This window comes from Topomyia yanbarensis, chromosome 3, assembly GCF_030247195.1.
Source record: "Topomyia yanbarensis strain Yona2022 chromosome 3, ASM3024719v1, whole genome shotgun sequence".
Taxonomy (NCBI): Eukaryota; Metazoa; Arthropoda; class Insecta; order Diptera; family Culicidae; genus Topomyia; species Topomyia yanbarensis.
In genome coordinates this window covers 272,549,452-272,577,361 of record NC_080672.1, presented here as the reverse complement: position 1 = coordinate 272,577,361, position 27,910 = coordinate 272,549,452, and the positions used below count along the sequence as shown (strand labels likewise).

General features: G+C 37.2%; 1 protein-coding gene across 2 annotated transcripts in view; it reads left to right on the top strand.

Annotated features, from left to right (window-relative positions):
* Positions 1-27,910, top strand: part of LOC131689902 (protein FAM13A) — a 137,231-nt gene that overhangs the window by 38,486 nt on the left and 70,835 nt on the right. For both annotated transcript variants that reach the window (XM_058975287.1, XM_058975286.1), the window contains exon 2: positions 21,297-22,932. The gene's annotated coding sequence lies outside the window, so the exon portion shown is untranslated. The remainder of the gene's footprint in view (positions 1-21,296; positions 22,933-27,910) is intronic.

Below are 27,910 nucleotides of genomic sequence, written 5' to 3'. Positions count from 1 at the left end.
GGCAGAAATGGCAAGCCAAAAGTGCTGTCGTAAACAATTTAGTGGTTTGATATGGAAGAAAATCTTGAATGGAACTGGATGATTTGTTTACACACTCTTATTTGTGGATTACTAATTTATACTGATTGCTGAAGAAGCATTTTTTTACTACTTAGACGATTTGTATGTAGAGAAGCAAAGTAACTACACTCCTTGCAAGTAACAAGTTATCTAATTCAAATTCTGTCGGTTTTAGTTTTCTAGACCGCGTAACTCTGACGTCCAACTGTGTTTTTTGTTATTTATTTAAACAGCTCATGGCTTTAAGAACCACGTTATTAGCTGAGTTCCTGTTAGCGTTTAGGAAGCTTCAAACCAACAATATAATACTATACGTCTATAACAATAAACTCGTGGTAAAATTGGCAAAGTACAGCCATAAATGTCGCGTGCTTTGAGAATACGTTTTAAGACTGGCTCTGAAGAGTGAATGTTTCCGTTCTTTGTTGTTGTCACATTATTGTTAATAGATAGCGATGTATCGAATCAATCCATTATACCCAGCTCGGTATATCGTTTGTCTAACGGCGCCAAAAGTGAATAAAAACATTTATGATTACAAAGGGTATTATGAACAAAAGGACTCTTGAAGGACATAAGTTTAACGCCGCATAGTTTTCGTGCTCAAAATTAATAGCATCTAAACCGTTCGCTTTAGAAATATAGTTTGTTCGGAGATGTTACATATGGCATGTATGTAAATTGTGTTATTGCAAACTAAATTGCTAAAGATATTATATATCTAGCTTGAATAGTTCTCAAGTTATGGATGCCCCTTCAAATTAGCTTTTTCAAGATATTCATGTTATTCACCATTCTTTTACGCTCTTTGTATCTTCCACAAAGTTGTTTGCTATATATATGATGGCACAGGTGGTTGAGTGGTAAGCGTTACAGTCACCCGTCCCAGTTGCTCTGGGTTCAATCCCAGCCGAGGTCGTTGAGATTTTTCTAAGGTGAAAAAATCTGTGGTCACGTCTTCCTTTGGAAGGGAAGTAAAGCCGTTGGTCCCCGGTCCGTGTGTTAATGGGTCGATATCTAGGTACTAACAAATATCCTCCTCCCGTGATAACTCAAATAAAAATGTCCTATTCTGTTTTCATTCACTGATGTGTTTCTCCATACATTTGGTCAATTTTTCCCATACAAACTTTGAGCCATTTGCGGAACCACTTCCAGTGTACCAAATAAGCTGAAATTTTCAGGGAAGCTTATTATCCACCCAAACTATCATATTCAGATGCAAGGTATGAAATTCCTCACTTTGCCTTTTTTCATACAACTTTGGGCCACTCTAATGAACACTTTAGGATTACCAGGAGTTGCACAATAAAAGATGTTTCGCTACTTCTAAGCGCATAATTATCTAGGGGAGACTGAGGAAACTTGATCCCCTTTTTTAGTTTTCAATCCTACTCCGTGGAATGACAAAAAAACTATGTATTTTTGTAGTTTTATATTGTTTCTAGGGTTGACTGATAATCATAAAAAAATTACATGGAAATATTATACTGGACATGAGATATGAGCATTTTTGGAAAACAACAAAAAAATGGAAAATTCTTTGATTAGTGGAGACTCGATCCCTAATTTGGGGAGACTTGATTATTTTTTGAAAACGTGTTTAAAAGAGCATGTATGGTAATAAGCCTATTTTTACCCTGTTTCTATTATCATCCTACCCATCTGAAGCGTTTGGTTAGAACAGCGTCTGCCATCTTTGCTCAACGCATTGGCTCAAATGGTGTTGCGATAATTGGGGTACTCGATTAGAGTTTTTGCTGCGCTCAAACAGAAGATTTTCACCATTCTTAAGACAATTTTGTTATTATATTGGCTCTTAATAAGAGACGAATGACCTTAAGGCTAAAACCTCCATAATCGAAATAAAAAATGGCTTCTAATAACAAAGCAAACAAGCTGAAATAATAAAATTAATAATGAAATTATGTGGTATCCTTCCTAATAGGGCAAAAATAGGTACTTCATTCAATGTTATAAATGTATTGTGGTATTGATTAAATTGTTGTGATTAGATATTACTATTTTTGTTACTACATATTACCCATCTCTCACCTAATTTTTATTACGAATTCCCCAAATCTCTGTGCAATTATTTGAAAGCTGTCGTTATTATGGTTGAGGAACGTCAAATGTGGGATGCATGGTTGCTATGTATGCTGTAGTAAACATTTACAGTTAAGTTTTTGTATGATGAAACGTTCATTTTTGACGATTTTTTTTGTTATTTTATGGCAACAATGACTTCAATTGTTCTGGTTTGAATTTGATTATTTTCAGTAGTGTGTATGAAGCATGGCGAAGGGGATCAAATCTCCACGAGTTTGAAGGGATCAAGTGAACCCATAGCATCTATTTCAGCAAACTTTAGTACAAATATAGTTGAACAAAAAAATCAGCTCAATCATAGCGTATTCATATAATTGACAATCTCCTGTATTTCTGTATGCAAAAGTATAGTATGCAGTGGGTACTTTATTAATTGTATAAAAGTTTGAAAATTTGGAAAATAAATCTTCTTCAGTTCTTCTGAGATTTTTTTCTTTAAATCGGTAAAAATTCGGTAACACATGTCCAATTTATTTTTTTGTGTTAAAGAAACTTATGTTTAGATAAAACTACGCAACTTTCTAGTATATTCGATTAATGTATTCTGATCCGCCTTTGAGTTTCAATGATGGGATCAAGTCTCCCCGTGGATCAAGTCTCCTCAGTCTCCCCTACTGATTCCCTGTGCAACTTCAGCCAATCCAGATCGATAACGGAGTTGTAGCCAGGAGTGGTCGCACAAGTTCAAGCTCTACAAAGTTGTTTGCTGTACAGTGCTGTTCGAAATAATAGCAGCACAAATGTTTTTTTCGAGTATGGTGATTTGGCTTTGAATATGTTTTTCATGTTCGCATCGTGTATAGTGATAAAAATTCAGTTCCTGGTGGTCGTCTTTACTATCACCAGCTCACTAATGGTACACCACTTTTCGATGGTCCACTTGGCGTGAAATTCGACAAAGGTCAGACGATTGTGAAGGTGCCGTATTGTGAGTAGTGGTACTTTTCTCGGACTTCCTGCGTGCAAATTTGTCTTAATCAATCGTTTTCTACTCGTTGACGTTGCAATAGAATGTTCCCGGTCATTCTCGAATTCTCTCGAAGACATAAACCAATATTATTTTGCCATCCGAGCCATCATTTTGTTAAGTTTAAGCGTTGTTCGCTATCTACCGCTAGTTTCACATTTGTTTGTCCAGTGCAATGCATTGTGTATCTTTGTAGCAGAAGACTGTAAAAGTTCCTGAACTTCACGGTATGTTTTGCCACTAGCGTTCAACCGTTTGATGAGATTTCGCTCTACAGTGCCTCGAACGACCAATTTTCGTGAAATACTACAATATGCAAACTTATAATTTCGGGGTTAATTTAAGGCGTAGGAATACTATTCCGAACAAAATCGATTGACTAAACTGAAAATCTTGGAAACTTTAGCGATTTGAAAACCTTTTGTGGTAGTGCTGCTATTTTTACGAACAGCTTTATATCGACTTTCTTCCGAAATGACAGCTGTGCTTCGTAAACAATATGCCAATGATTCCAAATGGTGGCGTTACTCTTCGTACTATAGGTCACTTACAAAAACATATCGTCGCTGTTGTGCTATCTTATGACAAGCGCCATTTAGCACATTTCGAGAAAAACGATTTTTAAAGTTTGAGATTGAATATCTTGAAACTTATAAATGGTAAAAACAATTCGAAGAAGACAATTAATGCTTCAATCTATTCTGTATTAAACTCTCAAATATCATGAAGTTCGGTTGACTATGTTGCGAGTTTTCACTATAAATGTAAACAAAAGTCGCACTCACACGTGTCGTAGGTGTGTATTGATGGCAAAATTTGTATGGCGTGTCATAATTGTGCATGGAAAATTTTCCATAGAAAAAAAGCATCAATTATTAACTTTTATTAATATCTTCGGCTTTATTCGGCCTAGAAACAATCGATGAGATGCATTTTGAAGGAAATTGAGCAAGCAATCTAGAAAAAATAGTAATTTTTAATTACAGTGTTGCCAAACATGAAATATTGCCAATTTAAAAGTAAAACTGCATATTTCTTGCAATACATGTATTTTTATTTTAAAAATTAGTATGCCATTGTGTTCCTCAGACATTTTTACATATAAAAACATCTAAAACTTCTACATTACTTAAGCAAATCCCACGATACAGTGATTTAAAGCAAAAAACTGACAATTTCTCATCACTTTTTTCGCTATAACTCAGTAACCAAGCAAAATTTCAAAATTCTGAAAACGCCATTTTGTAGAGAATTTTCAGATTAGTAATGTTGCATATCTAGCTCAGATTACCCCAAAATGGCGTTTGTCATAAGATAGCACAACAGCGACGATATAACGTTATTGGAAAATAGAATGTATGGGAGTATTTTACATCAAAATCGAAAAATATTTCCGCTGCTATTTTTTCGAACAGCGCTTTATATATTACTTCAATTTTTTTCTAAATCATGTAGTTCCCTATCTTTTAAATTTGAAAAGATAAAATTATAAAATTTTCCGGTAATTTTAGAATTTCTTACACCTGAAATACCCCGCTAAAGAGCAAAAAGGAGCAAACAACATCATAAGACACTGAACGTATCCCTAATAAACATCTCCAATAGCCTAACGACCTGTTCAGGGTGTCATCCAAACAATATGTGGAGTCGTTGGACTATATGGGTTGAAGTTCGTGTGTAATTATTTTTATTAGGATCGGCTTTGTACTATCTTATAGCGGTAGAATTGTTTGTCGATCCGAGACTTCTCAAGTGTTATGTTCAAAACAAGATAGCTTCGCAGTGGTATAAAATAGAACATCCATGCACTCTGCAATACGCAGTAATTTTTGGGATACTGAGAGTAAGTTAGTCTATTCAGTCAATTTCCATACGATCAAGCAATACTTGAATAATATTTTCCTCTGCAAATTGGGCGAGTGACAATGAATCTTTAGAAGACATAACGATAAAATGCGGTCTAGGTACACCATTACTAAAAAATCTCTTGGATCAATCGTTTTGATATTTCGCACAGTCCTTTTGCACATCATTGCCCAGGTAACTACGGGAACGTTTCACAAAATTATTATTATTATTATAACATGTTAACCGATTCTTTTTCCCTCTCCTATGTTGAGGGGTTTGACGGTATTGCAAACATCGTCAAGCATATTGGGTTCATCAGTGCTAAAGAACCTCTGACAGGCAATTGCTTTAAGATGGTTATTGCATTACACCTCGATAGTGGTGCATCGAGGAGACTGAAAGTGCTTATGGGATCTTTTTATGTTTTGTGTTTTTTTTATACTTTGTACCAGCCGTAACTAATGCTCAACCATTAGCCTGTGCGCACTGGCGTGGTCGACGTGGATTGGCTTTTGCTGTGGACCGTGCTTGCAGACATCGTTCCACAGTTTAATGACAATGTTGGTGAAAAGGGCTCACAGTGGGGGTCATTATGTGTACATTTATCGGTCGACTTCGTCATCGTGCACAAGCAAACTAAAGAAATGTAAAAGTAGAAGCCTATTAGTGGTTGGTTTGTCATAATTGTAGTCTTTAGTGCTAGTGGACAATTGTTATGTGCTAGTCATATGTCTAGTTGTGTATGTGTTCGTCTGAGTATTTGTGACAGCTACGTCAGGGAATGGATGCAGAACTGGCGTATATGATAGTATAGTGGGTAATCCTTCCGGTGTTCAATTTGTGCATTCGATTCTATTCATTCGGGAAGATCGGATTGGATAAATTAATGTACATTTAATTTACCGACCCACGTGAATCATCCATTTCCGGTCAGCATAGCATGATGAAATTTTACAGAATGCATATGTCGTTAATGGAAAATAATTATCATTTGCTGGCATTTAGACGAGTTCAAGTAATTTGATTGCATGTTACATGTGTTCTTTTCTTCTACTTCATTAGTCTTATTTTGTTGTACTTCTATTAGTTTGCTTTTCCACTATTCATGTATACCAAAAATAGTATCAGTCAATTTATACACTTCTTATTAATCTCGTTGCACCTTTTTTCGTCAGCATGTTATGTTTCTTTTTATTACTATATGCTAAATTAGATTCATACTAACAGTCATTGCATAATTTATCATATACGTTCAAACGCTCGTGCCCTTCGCGATAACACAAACCTGGTCACAAACGCGAACATTTAAACAATTAAACTCACACCTTCCACGCACACACCACCACACTAGGACTAACAATTAGACTTATACATACAAAGTAACACGCAATAATTACAGGTATTCGTCTGGCAACCGGGGGAAGTACATTTCAAGCGCACAACTTATCATTTCAATGATGTCCCTGGATCTGCGTTGCCTGTGTTTAAGGCAACATAGCTTCGTCCGCCAGGTTAAGGATGTATGAAACCCGCTAGACACCACCCTCGGCCCTAGCTGCCCATAAAGCGATAAAAAAACATGTTTAAGCGCAAATTGGATTTGGCCTTAAAATACCACGAAAACTTCAAAAATCGACAAAGAAACGATCCCATTATTAACTACGAAATAATGTGAAGAACTATGCAGAGTTTGAAAACATTTGGTCCAGTAGAATTTAAGTTATGATCTACAGTAAACCGCAATTTATGAAAATTTCTATTTTAGAAACAATTTCGTGAAAATATTGTAATTTTCTTTGTTCTAGAAATTTGTCCGTCAAATTTTTACGATTATTTTGGTATTTTTATGTTATATGTTAGTATACGGAAAAATACATCGTTCATAAATTTATGATAAAAAATCATGATTTTGTGAACTGTACGATTTACGCAAATCGTGATCAAGTTCCTGAAATTCCTCGTATTGCTGAAACAGTTTTCAAAAAACTAAATCAAAAATAAACCTACCAATGTTTGGTGGGTTACTGTGGTTGTTCTCAGGACATATTTAGTTTAGTTATTCGTGAGTTTACTATCGGATTTTTTGGCAGCGTGGAGCGATTTATCTTCATGATTTCGGGACCTTGGTCACGATTCTTATAATCATATTCTCGTAATTGTGATATTGTATTCACGGGTTTCGTATAAGGTTCGTGATTTCTGGATCTCAGTCACAATTTTCGTAATTTCTATTCATGATTTGATAATGTCATTGCGGAAACCGTGTTTGAAGTTCACAAATCAGAGACAAATATCTCCACTAATAAAAACGTGATTGTTCCAGAATTCATGGCACTTTTTCCCGATCTTGGAAATATTTTTTTTCGTGTATAAAAAGTACTTAATTTCCTATATTATTCAATTTCGGGAGGATATTTTAGGTCTAACTTTATTTGAGATATTTTAGGTATAACTTTATTGTTCCAGTATTCTGTTTTTCGTATAAAAGCGACCATTTTGATATAATAATATGTATGGATCGTCGTTGATTTTATAATTATGATGCTGTTTAAAAAAATTCTGTGATCCACTGAATTGTATGGTTCGCAGCTCTCCACTTTACACCTTTTCGAAAAATACATATCCTTCGACATACTGAAAGTTAATCCAAAATTTTTGTCGATAATAACCAATCGCCCAAAGAATGTTTTGCACTAATTTACTTTGAAATATCCGGGACTACACAAATTCAAACTACACACACCGAATTTTCTTCGCCGAAAATCAGCAAAATTTTGCTGAATTGTCATCAGCGGAAAGTTTCAGTAATCTAAGATGCCGAAAGTTCAGCAATTTGTGTTGAATCCATTTGACAGATTCACTTTGCCGAAAATCAGCAATTGAGATTATCAAATTGACAGCGCAATCACCAACTTCTCAGTATTTTAGGATGAATTACTGTGAATTCGGTATTCGCGCTGTCAATTTGACAATTTGAGTTTCAGAATTTTCAGCAAAGTGAATCTGTCAAATAAATTAAATTTAAATTGCTGAAGTTTCAGCACATTAAATTGCTAAAACTTTCAGCTGATGAAAATTCGGCAAAATTTTGCTGAAAACGACAACCAAATTTTGGTGTGTATATACCAAACATTGGTGATTTCTCGGTAGTAAGTTGTAGAAGTTCATGTTTACTGATGAGGGATATTGAGCCGAAACCGTGTTTTGGAAATAGACCCAAACGTCTGGTACTATGCAAAAAATCCCAAGCGAAATTTTTTTGTGCATAAGGACAGAATACCTAACATAAAAGTTTGGTTTGGTTTCGGATTCTCCTCGTCAGTAACTAACACTAACTTAATGCTAGTTAGATAAGTCCAAACAAGCACCAAATTGGCGCCAGTATATGTGTATATACTTTCCTATTTCACTCAAATTGAAAAAGCAGTCCAGAATATGGTTAACAGCTTTGCAGAAAACTGTAACTTGGTAGGATTTTTATAATTTTATGTTAAGATTTTAAGATAGTAGGATTAAATCAATCACAGAAAGGCTACTGTTTTCAGCAAAGTTTTTTACCTACATTCTGGATACGTTGTTTTTTTTAAATTTGCCTGAAATAGCGATCTATTCGTGCGTATATTCAAACAAGTAGTGTTTCCCATACTAATTCACATACAGAATTAAAACGTAATGCACAAATCCGGGGAGCCATCGATCACCGTCAAAATTTACACAATCATTTAGGACCATAAAAAGACCAGTACTTCTCAATTCAATAAGTGGAGATAGTTCATCTTGTACTGTGTACTATGTGACATTTATAAATATTTTTACAAAGCATGCTGTAATACAAATATTTAAAAAATTTAAGGTAGGATACAGTTCTTGTATCAAAAGATTTCGGAAAATATTAAATTGTTTGCAAATGCTTTACTACTCCCTAACGAGAAAATTGGTTTAAAACACTCCTTATGCATGAAGGGCACAAAACCAGGTGACATCGTAAGTTAGAGATCGTTTAGTGTGTTCACAAATAGTGTTTCCAATTTTAGACTTAGCGTCAGCCCGGTGCATTTGTTAAGTGCCGTGGTTTCGAGGAGACGAAGACGCAAACACCTGGACTAATTATTGTTTGCAAATGTTTTTGTCACTTTGGTATTTTGTGTTGCGAACAACATCTACGGTATTATTCGTCTCCCTAAGTGTATATCCAGCTTTGCCATAAAAGAAACATCTACGATATAAAGTTCATTTCGTTTCGTATCGATAAGAGAAAAGTAATAGACTATTGGTTTCGTTTTGTACCGCGTAGATCAAAATGGTGTTTCACTTTTTGTAACGTGGGTTGCACCGTGAAGACTGTCGAATAGGTTTTGACAACAACTTAAAGCATCCTTGGATGTTGCTCTAAATGTGCATGATCCAACCCGGATTACCATCCAATCTAGCATAAGCTAAACTAACTGTTGTCCGTTAATGTATGGTAGAATTATTTATGTACATCGATTCTAAAAAAAATGCAACAATCGGAACGTTGATTCTGATTGTAATCGTAAAGCGTGGATTTTTGTACCAAGTAGTTATCGCAATGGTGTGACATCCTTTTCAATAAGATTAAAATAGACAAATCAACCTATAAGATGTGTCTCAAAAATAAGTGATCTACTACCACGGAAAACAAATCTCTTGCACTTTCTCAATATACACTGCTCTGAGTGTTGTTGTGCTGAAAGTAGTTTTTGGCAACGAGACGAAAAGCACTGCGGGTTTATGAACGAAAAACAAATAACTTGTTTACTCATTAAAATTGTGAAAAAATGACGCCATCAGGCGGGATTGTTTTTATTTCTTTAGTCTACCATCCAACGAAGCAGCAATCTCTTCTCGTCAGCTATGACGTAAATGCGACCGATTGGAACAATGTGACTGTAGAGTGGGGGAGGCCTGTTCTGTACTGTCGAGCTCAATGTGCAGGTTGTCTTTTGATTTTTTTTCTCTGATAGATTCGAACCGTCAGCAGAAAGCATTCGGATCGAAATAGAACTCGCTAAAATTGGCACTAATTGAGCGCATTCGAGTCAGCATATTGAAATAAATTGACAACAATATCAATTGGGTTTACCAGTATCAGACATACACACGGTGCGCTTCACTGACTTGCCCCGGCTTTTTCGATGAGGTGGGTGTGCGATATTTGTACACCCAAAATAAGGGGGTCTGTGACGATATTTAAGATATGTATCATTAGTTAGGTACAAAATTGCATCGAAGTTGTAAAATAGTGTTATAAATTGTCTCATGATTGGACTAATAGATTATATCTGGGCTACGAAAATAAACCGATATTTTTTCACGCAACATTCCAACTTAATTCAGCGTGGCAATTTTCACACAGCCGTGTATATTATAATCAGCAAAAAATGCCATTTTTGGTTGAAATTTCGCAACTACAAAATTAATATTTAATCTGTTGAAATTCGGTAAAATATGCAAATATAAAGCTGTTATTTTCAATAAAAAATTAAATGTTTCTGACGAAGAGTTACGTTTGACCGAATATTTCACTAACTGCGAGCAAATAGACATAAAATGTTCTATCGTATAAGCGCTTTGTCTTGGGTGTACACAACAGGGTGCTGGCAGTGTGAAGAAACGGAGCAACTAGCGTCTTCATCTAGGAAGAATGTCGTTGTCGGTGTGTAGCGAATCTGGCTGGTAGTGAGGTTTATTGAAGTTGATTTATTTTATGTGCAAGGCAAGTGGCATGACATGGCGAGTTCACCCACACCCAGCATATGGATGACAATGCATCATCAGAACCGGTTTTGCAATGAATATGGACAATCATTCATCTTTCTGCTACTCGGTTTCCATTGTTCCGGGGGTGGAGTTTTCCACCTTTTGCAATAACACTTAAATTGAAGGCTAGATCCAACCGGTTCATATGAATAGTGTTAGCAGACCATTTCTTACATTCTGTAGTTCGTGAGATGTCTCAGTTACTTGGTCATAGAAATTCTTCAAATCAGTTACATAGAGAATAAGAAAGGTTCAGTTATTCGGATTGGGAAAACCAATTATATAAAATTGCATACTCGTACTTAAACAATAGTTCTTCATAACTTTTACGAATAAGTTCCTGACGACTAGTCCTCGGCGGTGGATCTAGTCTGCTCCGGCGGAATGTTTTCCGGCAGTGATTGTTCTCCCGAAACCGTTGGTTACTGTTCATCACGCCTGCGTCACCATTCTGTTGATTGTCTACCACGTGTATACATCGCTTGTCATTCTGTAGACGACTTTATCCGGGTTGATGTTCGGTCCTTCCGTGTTAAGCATCACCCTGCACGTCGTTTCGAACCTCAAACACTCGAAGATCACATGTTCCGATGTCTTCTCGGCGTTCTCACACTCCGGAGCTGCCAGATGGCTCCGTACTATCTATTGACCCACGTCGAAAGGTTTGAGTTGAGCCAGTAAGTCCACCTTCTTTTTTCTGTACTGTTCCATCCCTGCCTCCATCTCGCCATTCTCACCTTCTTCCTCACGTTTCTCTGGTTGTTGCATTCGGTAGCGTCCGCCAGGGTGATACAAATGAGGATTATCCCAGCGATAACGCATACTGCCTCCGACGATATTGTTCGAGCGCCCTCGCGACTCGCATGACCATCAGCCGGAATACCTTGTTCAGCTTTTCGCTGTTCCTCTTGTTCTTCAGCGCCGCACACCAGGTTGGATCCCCGTATCGCAGTGTCGACGACGAAACGCTAGCTAACAGACATCTCGTGCTGCTTCGCCGATGTTTGGCATGATCCTCGCTATTGCATTCGTTGCCTTCGCCGACTTTTCGTAGGCATAGGCGATGAGCTCCACCGGTCGTCGATTATTACTCAAAATTGCTTCAGTGCACGCTTTGGTGCAATCACGTGCCCTCTGACGTCGATCTGCATCCGTTGAACTGCTTTGCAGTTGCTGACCAACAACTACTTAGTAGTTAGTTCATTCAGTAGGGTTAGAGCACCACTGCTTGACACACCACCAGTTTGGAGTTTCTTCATGGCAGTCGAAAAGCTAGCTGTGGGTCGAGACTTTGTGCTCTCTCCTTACGAAGACAATCTGGGCGGCAAACTTAAGATTGTCTAATTTCCCGAGTTTTTCGGCTCCCTTGTAACATTCAGCATCACGACTCGGCTCCCTTGTGCAATTCAGCACCGTAATGTAATGCAACTCTCTTCGCGTACCATTTAGCACCACTTATTCGTTGAGCTCACGACTTGTTCCCGAACTACTGGGTCTATTCCCCGACGATGGACCTAGCCTACTTCGACGGAGAATTCTCCGACGAAGGAAGTTCTCCTGAAACCGAGCCAACAAACTGATGTGAACCATCAGTTCGCAGATTCCCGTGGAGCAGGGCGTCCGGTTCTCTGGTGCCCTAACGACTCGTGACTGGTGGTGTTTCGTCGCGGTCTACTCAGTCTTCGGCGGTAAATCTAGCTTACGCCTATGGAGAGTTCCCCGGTGAAGAAAGTTCTCCCGATACCGATTCTTCTTTGGTTTTAGTACCACATCTTCTTGAGTCCTTTGGCTCCCTGTCCGGTACCATTTAGCACCGTAACTCCTTTAAGCCCTTTGGTTCCCTTCTCGTTCCATTTCGCCCCACTTCCATGATGAGACATTCAACTCCCGACTATACTAAAATCGTGTTCGCGAACTACTCCCCGACAATGGACCTAGCCTACTCCGATGGAGAATTCCCGGTGACAGATGTTCTCCCGAAACCGAGTCAACCAACCAGGTGTCGAGGTCGGTTCAGCGATTCCGGTGGAGCAGGAGTTTGGCTCGCTGGTGCCGGGACGACCGGCGAGTGGTGGTGTCCCGGCACAGTCTACTCAGTCTAGTCTTCGACGGTGAATCTAGTTTACGCCGACGAAAGAAGTTCTCACGGTACGTTTCTTCTTACTTTTTGCTATATTTCTCTCAGGTCAACCGGTAGGGTTCCGTGGTCGGTCCTACGATTCCGAGAGCAGCGTGGCGTCCGGTTCGCTGGTACCCCGGCGACCTATACCCGGTGCTTTATCGCGGTTAATTCGACTAGTCCCCTGTGGTTAACTAGCCTACTCTTGCGGAGAGTTTCCCGGTGAAGATTGCTCTCCTGAACCCGTTACTCGTGTTCGGCACGCTATTTCCGCTGTTAGGCAATCATGACCTGTGCCACCCTCTGTTGACCGCATCACACGTGTTCACGTCGCTTGTCATTCTGACGACACTATTCGGGTTGATGTTCGGCCCTCCCGTTTCGAACATCTCTCTGCGTATCGCTTCGAACCTCGGACCTTCAAAGACCACATGCTCCGGTATCTTCTTGACGTTTTCAGACTCCGGGCACAACGGCGGCATTGCATGAAGATAAAGGGCGAACACGAAATTATTGCGACACCGAAAATGTCATGCCAATTTTCTTATAATGTTTAAAATCGTACCAAAATTTTAAAGTAGTTTTATACATATATTTACTTCAAAAATCAAAAGAAAAGCTAATCGATGGAGCCTTGAGTGTAAAATTGAACGCATTTTCGCTTGATGCCCTCCATCAAAGTCTTTACAGTGTCATCCGGTACCAGTTTCTCAGTTTTTTTTCCATTTTCTTAACATGTCCTTCTCGTTTTTGACTGTCTTCTTGCTCTTCCGAAGTTCCCGCTTCATCATTGCCCAGTACTGCTCCACCGGGCGCAGCTCCGGACAGTTTGGCGGATTCATGTCCTTTGGAACAAAATGGACAGAATTGGCCTTATACCACTCCAGGACCCTTTTAGAATAGTGGCATGATGCCAAATCTGGCCAAAATAGCGGAGCTTCGTCGTGCTGCTGCAAGAACGGCAAAAGGCGCTTCTCGAGGCACTCAGATTTGTAGATCTCGCCATTTACTGTGCCCTTTGTCACGAAAGACTCACTCCTCAGTCCGCAAGAGCAGATGGCCTGCCAAATGAGATATTTGGAGGCGAACTTCGACATTTTCTTTTTCTTAAATTTGTCGTCCACATAGAACTTGCACTTGCCAGTGAAAAACTCCAACCCCAAAATTTGCTTAAAATCGGCTTTTGTATACGTTTCGTCGTCCATCACACAGCAGCCATATTTTGTCAGCATCTTCTCGTAGAGCTTCCGTGCCCGAGTTTTAGCCGTCGATTGTTGCCGCTCATCGCGGTTTGGGAAGTTCTGTACCTTGTATGTATGTAGTCCAGCTCTCTTCTTTGCATTCTGGACGTAGCTCTGCGACATGCCGATCTTTTTAGCCAAATCACGGCTTGAGACGTTGGGATTTGCTTTAATCATCCGCTTCACCTTTCCCTCCGTCTTTTTGTTTTCCGGTCCCGGTTTTCTTCCAGCTCCTTTGCCGTGGTCCAACGTCAACCGCTCCTGCAACCGCTTCAACACTCTGGAGACGGTTGAATGGTGAATGTTCAACATTTTTCCCAACTGCCGGTGCGACAGGTCAGGAAATTCCAGGTGTTTGGAAAGAATTTGTTCTCTCGACTCGCGTTGGTTCACCTCCATTTTCGTTGAATCGAAAAACACGACTTCGAGTTTGACAGCATGTAAACAATACACATCAATGAAAAAGTGTGCAAAATTTGGTTGATTTTTACCCAATCGTAAAAAAGTTATGCCCTGTTGAATGTGTCGCAATAATTTCGTGTTCGCCCTTTACTTCCCGAAGCAGCCGTGACCCGACAGGAGATGGTAAGGTGGAAGTTTCTATTGACCCACGTCGTGTGTGTATTTGTCTGTCTGTGTGAGTGGGCAAAACAACTGATTTCCAACATCATATGTAATGTTTAAGTTCACTTAAAAGTGCATTTTTTTCAGAGTTGATGTATTTACCCCTTGAAATAAATGTTGCGTTCAGCCGTTAGGTAGGGTGATGAGCCTATTTGCGCCATGTTTCTATTATCACCCTACCCATTTGAAGCCGTTGGTTAGAGCAATGTCTGCCATCTTTGTTCAACGCATTGAGTCAAATGGTAGCGCAACAATAGGGGCACTCGATTCAAGTTTTCATTGTGCTCAAACACAAGAATTTTACTGTTTTCAACGCAATTGTGTTATTATATTGGTTCTTAACAACGAAGCAAAGCGGTTGATGTCAATTTTTACGCATTCCATTAATTGTAAGGCAAGCAATTACCGAATTAGTGAGGCACTTTGCTTAGTATGGTGAAAATAGGCTCATCACCCTAGATTATGGATACAGAGATCACCAAGTAGATAGCTAATAGCTTTCTTATATAATTCATATCCATCACAGAGATCAACTGTAATTTTGAATCCCAAATAACTAATGATAATTTGAATTCTTTTGTAAGATTTTGGTAATACTGGCAAAAATTACAAGTAGCATTATTTACAATATGGATGTATAGAATCAAAGACAAAAATAATGTCACGTCACCACTCGTCTGCCCCCTTCTCTCAACCTTTTTGTGTTCGTGGCAATTGCAACGACTTACAAGATATATATCTTGCAATTTCTCTATCCATTTCTAAGTTGCGTCATACGATCTGAAATATTTTTTAATGTCTAATCTATTTATTTCTATTGTTTTGGTTTGGGAAGACACTAACACTAATTTTTGTTTGCTGTTTCCCTGTGAATGATTTCTGAATTTTAGTGTAAAAAAGTTTAATATCACATCCTACTTAGCAAGGATAATATTTGTAGTCGTGAGCCGAGCTCGAAATCAATAAATTTTGAAAAGCCCGATCAGAGCTTGTTATTTAAAAAAATTTAAATACCTGAACCCGACCCAAACCCGAGAATGAAAATTTTGTAAACTCCGAAACTGACCCAAACCCGACTCGAACCCGAAACGAAAATTATTGTCGAATTCGCATTAATATTTACTATTAGAGTAGAATGGGGTCAAATAGATATAGGGGCTCAATAGGTATAGGGCATTATCTTTGCTATGCTATTGCAGAGGTCGCTAGTATTACGTGAATAAGATACACGGTAGAGAACATCGTTGACGACTGTCATTTCGGCTGTTTCCGTGGATCAGCTGTATTAAGGACGGAGTCGTTCATGTTTTCGCGAGTTCTGCGAAAACGTATTGTCTTTCGTCCTCTGTGTTTTCTTACGTAAAAATTAATGCTGAATACAAGTTTTGTGTTGATATTTCGATATTTTTGGTTTTGAAAAGAATACGGATATCAACATGAAACATACGCCTGGGGGCACGACAGTTTAGTCGTTGGGGGCACTATAGGTCACCACTATAATGTAAATTTGAATTATTTTGACAGGAAAACTGTGCGTGCGTGTGAAAGGAAAGTGCTCGGCATCAATGAAAGCGCGTAAGATATTTCGCGTAAGTTAACAACATAATAATTTAAGGTGTAATGAAGATAATCGAAAAAACATTATCTAAAAAATGAAGAAAAAAGAATCCAAAAAATGCTCTGAAGCGCAAAAGTGATCGTCGCACTTTGAAGCAACCACGTGAGCCGGAATGCACAACTTCAATTCCATAGTATGGCGACGACGAGGACACCGAAGAAGTCATTCGCAAGCACAAAGCCGGACGCAGTTGCTGAAACACGTTTTTCCAACATTTGCTTCCGCGGTTTAATGATTTTCCACATCATCCGACATTTCCTCATTTTCTTAGCTGAATCACGTCAATGGATTACATTTATTATTTGTGTTATTAATTTTTAAATAATCTGCAGTATTCATACTCCTTGAATAAAAGTTGAACAGCTGATTTGCTAGGTGTGTACATTGTTTTATTATTAGAAGTGATCTATCGTACCTATCTATCTTTGATATATAAAACATTGTAGAAAATATACAATAAAAAGTAAGAGCTGGGCCAAATTACCTAAAAATAGGATATGAGATATAACGACGTCAACGATTTACGAAAACTTATGTTTTGAAAACTTATGTTATGTTGTTCTGACTGCGCCCATTTTCCTCTCAAAGGGTTTTTCGCGATCGCGTATCAGAGCGTATATACGGCAAAAGGTCCGAATTGGACCAACCCATATTCTATTATTCACACACCGATTAAACGAAAACAGTTGATAGTCTCGCCCAAAACAAGATATTAAATGAAATATATTATCCGGCAAATTCAAAATCACGATAATGCATTTGGCTTAATAAATTGTTGCTGCCAACAAAAATCTTGTTTTTTGGCTTACACATTATTCAAAAAGAGCGCTGCAAAACAACATTCGCCCCTAGCGAACGCACATGAAAGCTGAGAACGGCAAAATTTTGTGAGATAAAACAGAGCTACATGACAGCCATGAAAATAATATATACGCTTTTCATATTATTACCATAGGTGAGAAACACCTGGGGGTTCGAATTGGCCAGCGATCCGCATTGGGCCACTTCCCCCTAATTAAGTACAAGTACTAAATTAAGCTGCGGCAATTAGCAATTTGTATTCGATAGTTAACACGACGTCACCCGCGTTACGAGTTGCTACGGCCGAACTTGTGTCGAAGAGTGTCAACCAGGATGCTCTGACGCGTTCTTGATGTCACATCATTAGCGTTATGATAATTGTCTATGGTGGAATATATAATTCCTTTTATGCTTCAAATAGTACGGTATACGTGCCAGTAGAGATACTTCGACATGGAGTTACAAATCCAGAACAGAACACACAGAATTCTAGCGATCGATTCCTCAAGATCGTAAAAATTCATGTATTTTCATGAAAGAATCCAGCTCATGCAACGGCACAGCCCCGGGAGGATCAGTGCTTGTGTCATACTGATTTGAAAATGGCGCTAGTATACCATCTCCATATGAGTTCCATGAACAACGAAACGCACCAGTTTAAATTGAACATGGTGTTTCTGACGTATGTTATGAACGCTGTCAGTTATTCAAGCGCTCAAATTCAAATTTATCTCGTATGTTGAAATTCAGTTTATACATAAATTATTTTGGCACTAAAAGCATGACGAATTTTAGCGATTCAAGGGTGCACAGTGGGACGAGCCCGGACTTAAGCCCCTATATGAAGGATATGCGATATTCTTACTAGTATTTTTCTCGCATCAGCTGAGCCATCAGAGACATTTTCGCGAGATTTTAGGTGATTTGAACGCAAAATGAATTTTTGACAGCTTTTTTTGAAGGTCATAACTTAAGTGTTTTTTGCATTATTTGACCGTATGAACTACATACGATTATTTTCGTTTTTTCAAAGAAACGATTAATTTTATGCATTGCATTGCTTCACCAAAATTATCCGTGTGATAAAATTACATCGTAAAATCGCGAAAAATAAGTCACTAGTTGGTTTATTTAGTGTTTAGATAACTTTTTGTGATGAATTTTTATTGAATTCGAACTTCTAATGCGATAACAACAACGACGTCCGTGAATGCCCGCGATCGCACTATACTCATTCGAAAGCTTTTAATTTTCTCTTTAAAATGCTTCTATGCTAGTTTTGCGAAAACTTGCGATAAGCAGTCAAAAACTGTGAATGGAGACGCATGGTTGTTACTGATATTGAATTTGAATAATCACTTTATAGTTAGAATAATGACATTATTACATGCACAACTTTCAAATAGCATTGGGAGCATGATCTACCATGGTTTTACTAGAGATCCAGCAAAAGAAGCCGAGTGGGAAGTATGGTTTTTAGGTGGTAAAGGTATTAAGAATGTTTAAAAATCAGTAAATATTTTCAACCATCTGAAATATGTCATAAAATTTTTCTGGAGCTATTTTTTGCTAACTTATGCAATAACTGTCAAATTGAGTGAATACAGTTGAGTTCTAGTCATTTGGTGAGGCTATTTTGATCCGAGTTTGCATAGCACTGATATAGCTTAAGAGTATGCGATATTATCCATATAAAATAAGACCATTTTAAATTAGCCATATACGCGAAAAAAGGGTTTTGGATTTATTTTTATTTGAGATATGAAATAAGCAATCTAAATAACTTAAAACACACCTGCGAAAAAAAAATCTTGTTGATTAGTGAACGTAAATCAACATTCCACTAAGACGCTCAAAATGTTTGTTTTAAAAATGTAGTTTTCATGTCAGTAACCCACTAATGAATTAAACGTTCCAAAATTAGTCGAACACATCTTATTTGATCCTAAAAATAAAATAGTCATTACTGAAGCCCCATAATGAGATGTCAATCAATTCGTTTCAGTATGGAAAATAAATTCCGAAATTACCATTAAAAAAATCATTTAAAAAAAACAAAATATTTACTTTTGAGCCACTCTAATAAGTAGTAAAGTTAATTTCTATTTTTATAACCAAAATAGGAATTCAGCGCCCAAAAATTTATTTAACAATTTTTTTTGAACTTTCACAACAAAATAATAATTTTTGAGCCACCCTAATGTATAATGAAAATTCTTTTACAATTGTTAATATCGAAAATGATTTAGTACACGAAAATCAATATACACAAATTTTAAGCACGAGTTCGAACAAAAATTTGAGGCACCCTAATGAATAGTAAATGTTTATTTTTAAAATGTTTTAATATCAAAAACGAATTCAGCGTACCAAAATTACATAAAAGCGTCCTATTTGAACCGATACGTTTGGAGTTTGGACTTTAGACCACCTTTTGTTCTAAGTCGTGCAACTGTGTGGTGGTAAAACTTAGCACGGTTATATATGTCATTCATTCGTATCATGAAGTAAAGTTCGTTGACTTTATTATAAACAGCGAGTAGGTGGTGTGTATAGACTTAAACAGCAACAAGAAATTGTTGGGTTTGATTTGTTCACAATCCGAACCCGAGAATTCCAAATTAAAAAAAAAAACTCGGTTTGAGTAGGGTCCAAAAAACTGAACCCGACCATTTCTACAAAATATTACCAAATTTTTATGTTTTTGCGCTTGGATTATTTTATCGTAAGCGACAGAGACATTGACAACGTCGGTTTGCGTGCGATAATCCATTTTCTCTATTAAAGGTTGTTCACACCAAAATCCGGACATACCAAAAATGCTGCAAAACAGTTATTCCAACTTCTTTATTATATTTTAACATGGCGTATATAATTGAAGCGCTAAGGCTTTTGCAACGTAATTCTGCAATCGCTGATATTTTCCCACCAAGATTCTTAAGGTTTTCCTTCACAATCGATCAGTATGGCTCAATCGGTAGTAGATTTGGGGCAGTTAGGTGGAATACAATCCTTATAAACATAGACAATATGTTTATACCAAGCAGTCGTGTGCTTAGCGGAATGGCAGCTGGCTAAATGTAGTCAGATAAGTTTTTTGAGTGGCAACAACGGTCTTTTGAAACACCCCTACTCATAAATGTTACCGTTTACGGTACCTGTGATTACGAATGTCTGAGATTTCAACCCACAAGAACATACAGCTTGCCATACAAGATACTTTTCAGAAAATTTTGCTATGTATTTGCGTTACAGTTGTTTATGAACCTTTTCGACTAGTTGCAGTGTAAAATTAAGGTTCAGAAAGGTAATAGCAATTTTCCTAATATTCGCGCAAGATAGCTTTTCTGCGTGCTAATTGAGACAACGCCATCTTGCAAACTAAAAGTTAAGAACATTTTCATATTTTTCGTATAGGGAGTGGACAAAATGTTTTTAGTCGGAAAAATAAAATTCTGTACTATTCGTTAATATATTGATCTATTACGAAATCGAACATTCAACTGCTGTGCTTAGTTCTGCACTTTTAGAAAATATGAAAATTACATTTAATGTAAACAACGTAGCGACGTATTTTTCCGTCTGATAATAGGATTTTACATGTTATAATATGTAAAATTTAATAATGTGACTCGTTTGATCTAAAACTCAGACTGAATGACCTAGGAAAAAGCCGAACCGCTCACATTTTTACATGTAATTAAATGTAAATTTAAGTGAATTGGCACGCTCCTTTTATCTGCATCTGGCAAGACGTAAAGTTACAAGATTTTTTTTTGCTGTGTACATTACTTGAAATTGCAGAAACAATTCACCATCCTGGAACAAACTTCTCGTTACACAACCCAGGAAAGACCTTCATGATTACAATCAATCCAGCCAGTGAGAAAGACAACAATGGCAATAAGTCAATTAGTGATCGATTTTTGCGATGTGTCATGCTTCCACTCCCACACGCTCGAACTATCCAATTATACACCGACAAACAACTTTCTCGGAGGCACGTTTGTGCATGTAAACAATCGTTTAAATTTCAAGGTCACCCCGCGATCCACGTTCGTTCGTGATTCCTAAATTAATATTAATATACTCAGTTTGATTGATTTTGCTCTTTTCTATTTCTTCCAGGAACATCAGTTTTCATCAAAACCAACCTTCCTGAGCCAGGAAAGGAAGCTAAACATACTATTTTCGCCGTCGTGAAGACGCCGGCAGTATTCATAAACGATTAGGCATTAGCATTAATATAGGGAAAAGTGTATCGTTACAGCATCGCGCCCCATCATGTTAAAGTGAGAAAAATTGTGAAAATCAAGATTATAGTCGCTGAACGGTGCCAACACATCGTATTCGACCGCTCGGAAAAGCTCTCGCAAGTGAGAGTGAGATCCGTTGAAATTCTGTGAGAGAAAGAAAAAGTGAACCCTGTCGATATTCCTGTGACCACTGAACGGTAGCGCACCACCCACCACCCTCGAAGTGACGACGCGTTGGAATTAGTGTCCCGTTCGGTTTCGTTAACCGACGACAAACGAATACCAGCCCGGGTCGTTCTCGGTTGTACGCGAATGCTTACTGCGTAATAAGTGTTTTGGCTGTGCAAGTTTAGCTTATGAGCTAAAGTTGATCCCGAATATCTAAGCTAGGATATAGACTCGTGTTTTATATTCTCAAAAGTAGCGGCAGAGAAGGAAGCGCGAGCAACCGTACAAGTCTTAGTTATTAGTCAACCGACTAGTTTAACGGTGGTGAGCGATTAGACGACAGTCGTCGGTTGTGTAGATATTCGTAAGACCAACATAGTGGCCAGTATCCAGTAGAACCTGCACAAGCGGCGCCCCCAGAGGAAAACTTTAAATCTGGGGCATTCCAGGCGGTTCTCATGCTGAACTACCGCCTTGTGTCCACACACTTCCTTAAACAGCCGTAGATTATTCAAGGACCGGTCGTAAAAATGTGCAGAGATAGAGATATGCCACTTCGATGAATTAATTGCAAATTGTTCTGCCAGTGTTTCCTTCGCGCGTGTGTTCGTATGCTAACGCGCGGATGCGTGTGTAATTGTTATTCTTGTCATCGCTGAAGAAAAGTATCGTTATTTTTTCCGCCACCGTTGTATCAATCTTCGCGAAGACGTGTTTAGTAGAAAGTGCTCGAGGTTAACAACGGACGATTTTTCGCCGCTGAAAACTCAATAGCCGGTTGGCCGATCAACCCTTGATCGCGACCTACCAAACGGAAATCTGCTAAATTTTCATCAATCCACACTCTCCAAAACCACTTACCAGCACCTGCGTGTTTGTGTGCGTGCACCCATCTGGCCGGTTTCCTCGGCAGCCTGCCTTCGTTCGATTGTCATTGTTGTCGACTGTGAAGAGCAACCGATAAATAATTGAAAAGCAAAAAAAATAATAGTAAATAAAATTACCATAGCCGGCCGATTAATAATTCATACCGAATCGGAGTGAAGGTGAACCGCGTGGCACGAAAATTGTGTTAACTGCATCGTGATCACCCTCCAGTCACCGGCTCGAAAGCTTCAAAGTTTCTTGCTCAAGAGGAGTGATTCGATCGCGCAGCGGTTGAGAGCGTTCGGAACCGGGTGTTTTTTTTGCGGAACAAGCAAGGAAATTAGCACACACACACAACCAGCAATAACAACAGCAACAACTCGTGCGCCAACTTCTTGGTGTAGTTTGCGAAAATTCCGCCCAAAATTGAAGTATTTGCTAAAAACGTTTGGGAAACAGTTACAGCTTGTGTGGTGAGTAGATTGATGTTTTTTTACCATATAGCTATTTATAGATGCAATTCATACGCACATTAACGGGAAACTGGTCAGTTTTTTCGGTGGGGCTGTGATTCGGGCGCAGATGTCCTATGTAATGTTTATATAAGTTTGACGCCAGCAGTGAACGGCTAATGGGACCGAAAGGTTGATTCATTGCTCGGCCGGAACGATCTTCGTACATTTACTGTATAGGGTTAGATTGTTTTGATTGATTTTATGATGCGGTTTAGATTTGGAATTTTATTACTATGATATCCACTGCACAACTGGTATGAGGCAGGTATGTCGCTAAATAGAAGCCAGAATGTTCTGATCGAATAATTTTTTTCACATGTCCCGCAACTAGGGCTTCCATACCGGAAATTCTGGATTTTCATTTCATTTCTGGATTTCTCGGGCTTTCCGAATACCGGGACATTGTGTTTCCTTCCGGGAGTTAAAAAAAAATCTTAAAGACTTAAGCTTTGCAAAATAAATTCTGTAAGAAATATCTTGACCGGTAAACATTTGGAGAGGATAGTAAATGCAAATTATAATTTTTCAATGTGTTCGGTTGTCGGCACACTTTTGTTTTTGGCTCACAACATTACTGCAATTGCACAATATATGGGAATAAGCATACCAATTGATAGCTAGAGGCTTTAGCTAATAACTGATTTTAATTAGAATTTAATTTATTTTGTCAACATTTATCAATTTATTAACAATATAGTAAAATGGTAATTTTTTATCATTTTGAAAAATGTGGTTGGTTGTCGGCACCCTAAGAAAATTTAATAAATTGGAAAAATATGAATGAAAATCATCAAGATTCGTAGCGAAAAGGAAGTTTAATCATTAAAACAAACATCTACGGCATTTTGAACATCATTCTTCATCAGAACCACAATATGGGTATGTGAAAAACTGGTGCGAATATTACGCACTGCTAATGCACTGACGGGGCGCAATCACTGCAAATGTCTGAGTTTCAGGCAGTCCATTTTTTGACCAAAGCTTCAGACAAATCAGATAGAAGCCCACGCGGGCACGTAGTCAAACGAGAAGGGGGGCTCCAGGGTAGCCATGCTCCCGCGCAAAATTTTCTGGTCGTGACTATCTAGTATATACAGTGCTACCTAGCGGTGAAAACACGACCAGGTGGGCATTCTCCATGTAAATGTAAAACGCTAAACCGGAAGTCGCCTTCCTGGTTTTCAGAATGGTGACAACCGAAAACCGATTTTAGTAAGCTTTTTTTAAATCTGAACAAAAAAAATATGGCGAACATTTCGGCGCCATTCAATGTTGAATCACAAAATAGAATAAATTCACATCGTAAATATTCAATACTTTATACTTTTTCGATCGATTTACTTCTTTCTATAACATTAGGTAAATCATAAAAAAAATTTAAGTAGAGTTTCACTAGTTCGAAAAATATATAGGTTGTAGAACAGAACATTCGAGTCTGTTTGCTTCAGCTATCGGCACAAAAAGATCGTGCTAATACAACACACAAACAATATTTATCAGAATATCCATGTCTGCTTTCTGTCAAAAGTAACGTAGGGGCGCCGACAACCGACCAGTGCCGGCAACCGACCACCTTCCCCTATAGATAGAAGATAGACGATATATAGATATAACCCTTATTCAAGTCCCTGCTAAAAATGTTCATGTTTTCATGCCAAAATGAAAAAAAATGCATTACAGTACAGGCCATATTCGACTAACCGTAGTCTCGATTATCCGTAGAAAATGACTCGATTATCCGTAGTCCGACCATCCAAAGAAATTGTTTCAATTATTCGCACATTATTGTTTTTTTTTTCAAGCTACATTACCAGGGCCGCAGAGAGAAAATACGGGCCCGGGGGGGGGGGTCCAACGTACGGGCCCCCACCAATGTGTATTGCCTGAGTACAAAAAAGTCAATGTTTGAAATCCATTGGAGTTCACTGATATTATGTATAGTCAATGTTTGAAATCCATTGGAGTTCACTGATATTATGTATAGTAGTGAAATTTAATATTTATGTACCATTTTTTTGCTCTAGTTGTTTGTAGTGCCAATGAAGGAAAAAAACGTAGAGTTTTTTATACTTTGGGAGTTTTTAATACCTCTTCGACAGTTTTGGTGACTTTTAAAAGCGCCATTTTTGTTAATAGTATTTATAAAAGTAAGGAAATGGCAAGATTAAAGATGTAGTTATCACAAAAATTAAAAATATCTAAACGGCGATCAACGGCAAAAGGTAAAAAACAATAGGAAAACTAAATATTAAAAGAATGTACAAAAGAGCTAAAAACAACAAAATCAACCAAATAAACAAATTAATGTCAATTGTTAAAAAATGTTTAATCGAGAAAAACCAAAACAAACAATAAAATTTCACCATTTGTTCAATAATGTTCGACTTTTTTAATCTTCGCCATTTGTTTTTCTAGTTTCCTGCTTTCCTTTATCAATTGAAAGCAGGAAACTAGAAAAACAAATGGCGAAGATTAAAAAAGTCGAACATTATTGAACAAATGGTGAAAATAGTAAAAGATCGATAAGAATGTTGGAAATTTTTTTAGAATCAATGGAAATGAATAAAAACTACTAAAAAGAATAATAATATAGAAAACATTAATATAAAAAATGCATAAAACTGAAAAACTCGATAAATCAAGAATAATAAAATTTATTTAACATTAAAAATAAAACATATTTAAAGCAATAGAAAAAATAAATAAAACGCTAAGAATGCATAAAACTAGAGGAGTAGGGGAACACGGGGCTATTCGGACCTACTTAAGCAAATCGCCCTTTTAGGTGGATAGATGTGAAAAAAGTTACCGGTCAAAAGTTCTAATTGTTAGTACCTCAGCTACATTTTGGTGCCATAAAAGGTTCATTTTCACCACTCAATGGCAGCGCTAGTCGACGATTTGCAAACCTCTACGTTTTTTCATCCTTTTACAATCAAGGGGTAACGTGGACCTCCCTACGGGGCAATTCAGACCATCATTTTTCTTTATTTTTTTTACAATGGAATTAAGTTTACCTGTGAATTAGATACAAGAGACAGTCCTTAAGAAACAAAAAAAACTTGCTTTACAAAAACTTAATCTGGTATGCCCATGTATTTCTTTGCTGTGGCGTGTGCAATGCTATGCGCAGCCGCAAGCCGTTGAACGGTGATTGACGGAATAGGGGGTCCGAATAGCCCCGTACGTTCATATCGCACAAAAGTGGTGAGCGTCTCGAAAATATCTGTGTTTTCACCCAAACAAAAATTATTCCATAAAATAGGAGCCTCAAGCTTTCCAAAACACTTATTTTTATTTTTTATTTTTTCACTTTTATTTGTAGCTTTAATCGCGGTTTTTCCATTATAATTATTTTAGTTTTGAGATGACAAAACAACGAAACACGTTGCATCTCCTTTCTACAACGAACAGAGAATCAACTTCAACTGTCAAAATTAATGTTTCATAACAGCGGTGCCACGAATATACACGATAGTCTGATAGTCTTGCTATTTTCTGAGAAAACGAGGGGGTCCGAATTACCCCCACTATTTTAATAACCCCGGGTCCCCCTATAAATAAAAGACAAGAATAAAATAACTATAGAAAAATTAAAAAAAATGTCCGAACTAGAAAATTTTGAAAAACTGGAAAATTGAAATGAGTAGAGTAAAGGAAATTGGAAGTATTGAACAAAAACGGAGCAAACAGACAAAATGGAAAACTAAAAATAGTAGAAAAAAGCCAACATGGTATACTATAGAAACACAAAAATGAAGATATTAACACAAAAAAAATAATAAAATGGATATTATTTAAAGAATAGAAAAACCACTAGAAATGAAATTTGAAATAAATTCAAACAACGAACTAAATGTAAAATTAAGAAAAAGTGAGCATAGTGATAAAAAAATAAATCAAATAGTTTTTTAGGAAAATAAAGAAAAATCCAATGTTAACGTATAGGAAGATGTCAATAGAAGAAGTACTTTCCAAGTAGGTTAAATGGAAAACAGGAAGAAATAACAAAAATGAATTAAATCTTAAGAAAAAGGTATAAAAAATAAATAAAATTATATTAAATGAACAATGGGAAAAAATAAAACTACGATAAACGGAAAGCTAAAAATTAGAAAATGAGAAGGAAAATAGGAGAAATGTAAAAAATTAAACAATAAGACAAATTGGAATAAATTTGAATAAGTAAAATTGTTTTTGGAAATGCAAAAAATATGAGAAAATAGGAAATAGAAAAAGGCTATGGCAAGAATAGATATAGTAAATAGACAAATTCTAAAAATTAGATGAAGTGACAAGAGAAATAATTAAAAAAGCAGGGTATTAAAATATGAAACAATAAGAAAAAAATTAAAGAATGCAGAATTTTCTCGAAAAATTGCGAATAAAGTTAAATAACAGAGAAAAAACTATAAATTAAAGTAAGTGATAGTGATAGCAATAGAAAAAAGCAAAAGTAAGGAACGTTAAAAGATGGATAAAATAAAAGTATGCAAATAGATAAAAAAGGCAGAATCTTACAATTGTAGAAATACTAATACAATCCACAACTTGAAAAAATAGATCAATGAAATTTTAACAAAATAAAAATGTAAATGCAGGAAAAAAATGAAAAAGATCAATAACATGGATCAAATTTCAAATAAGGGTTGTGGTTGGATTTTACGCTATGCTGGTTTCGAAAACATTCATAATCCTACAAAAACATGAATTATTCTTTTATTTGTGTTGGTGTGTTAGCACTCCTTAAAATATTTTACAAGAATGTTTTCTAGAAATAGTTAAATAGTTAAATAAAAATAAAATCTGTACGTTCAGGAAGCGACGTTCAAAATCTCACGCTCACTCCTCCAAAACGAAAAGATTTTGTATGCGGATTTAACTTGCTACAGTAGTTAGCTAATCCTGCTAACTAGTAGATTTAGTTTAATAACAG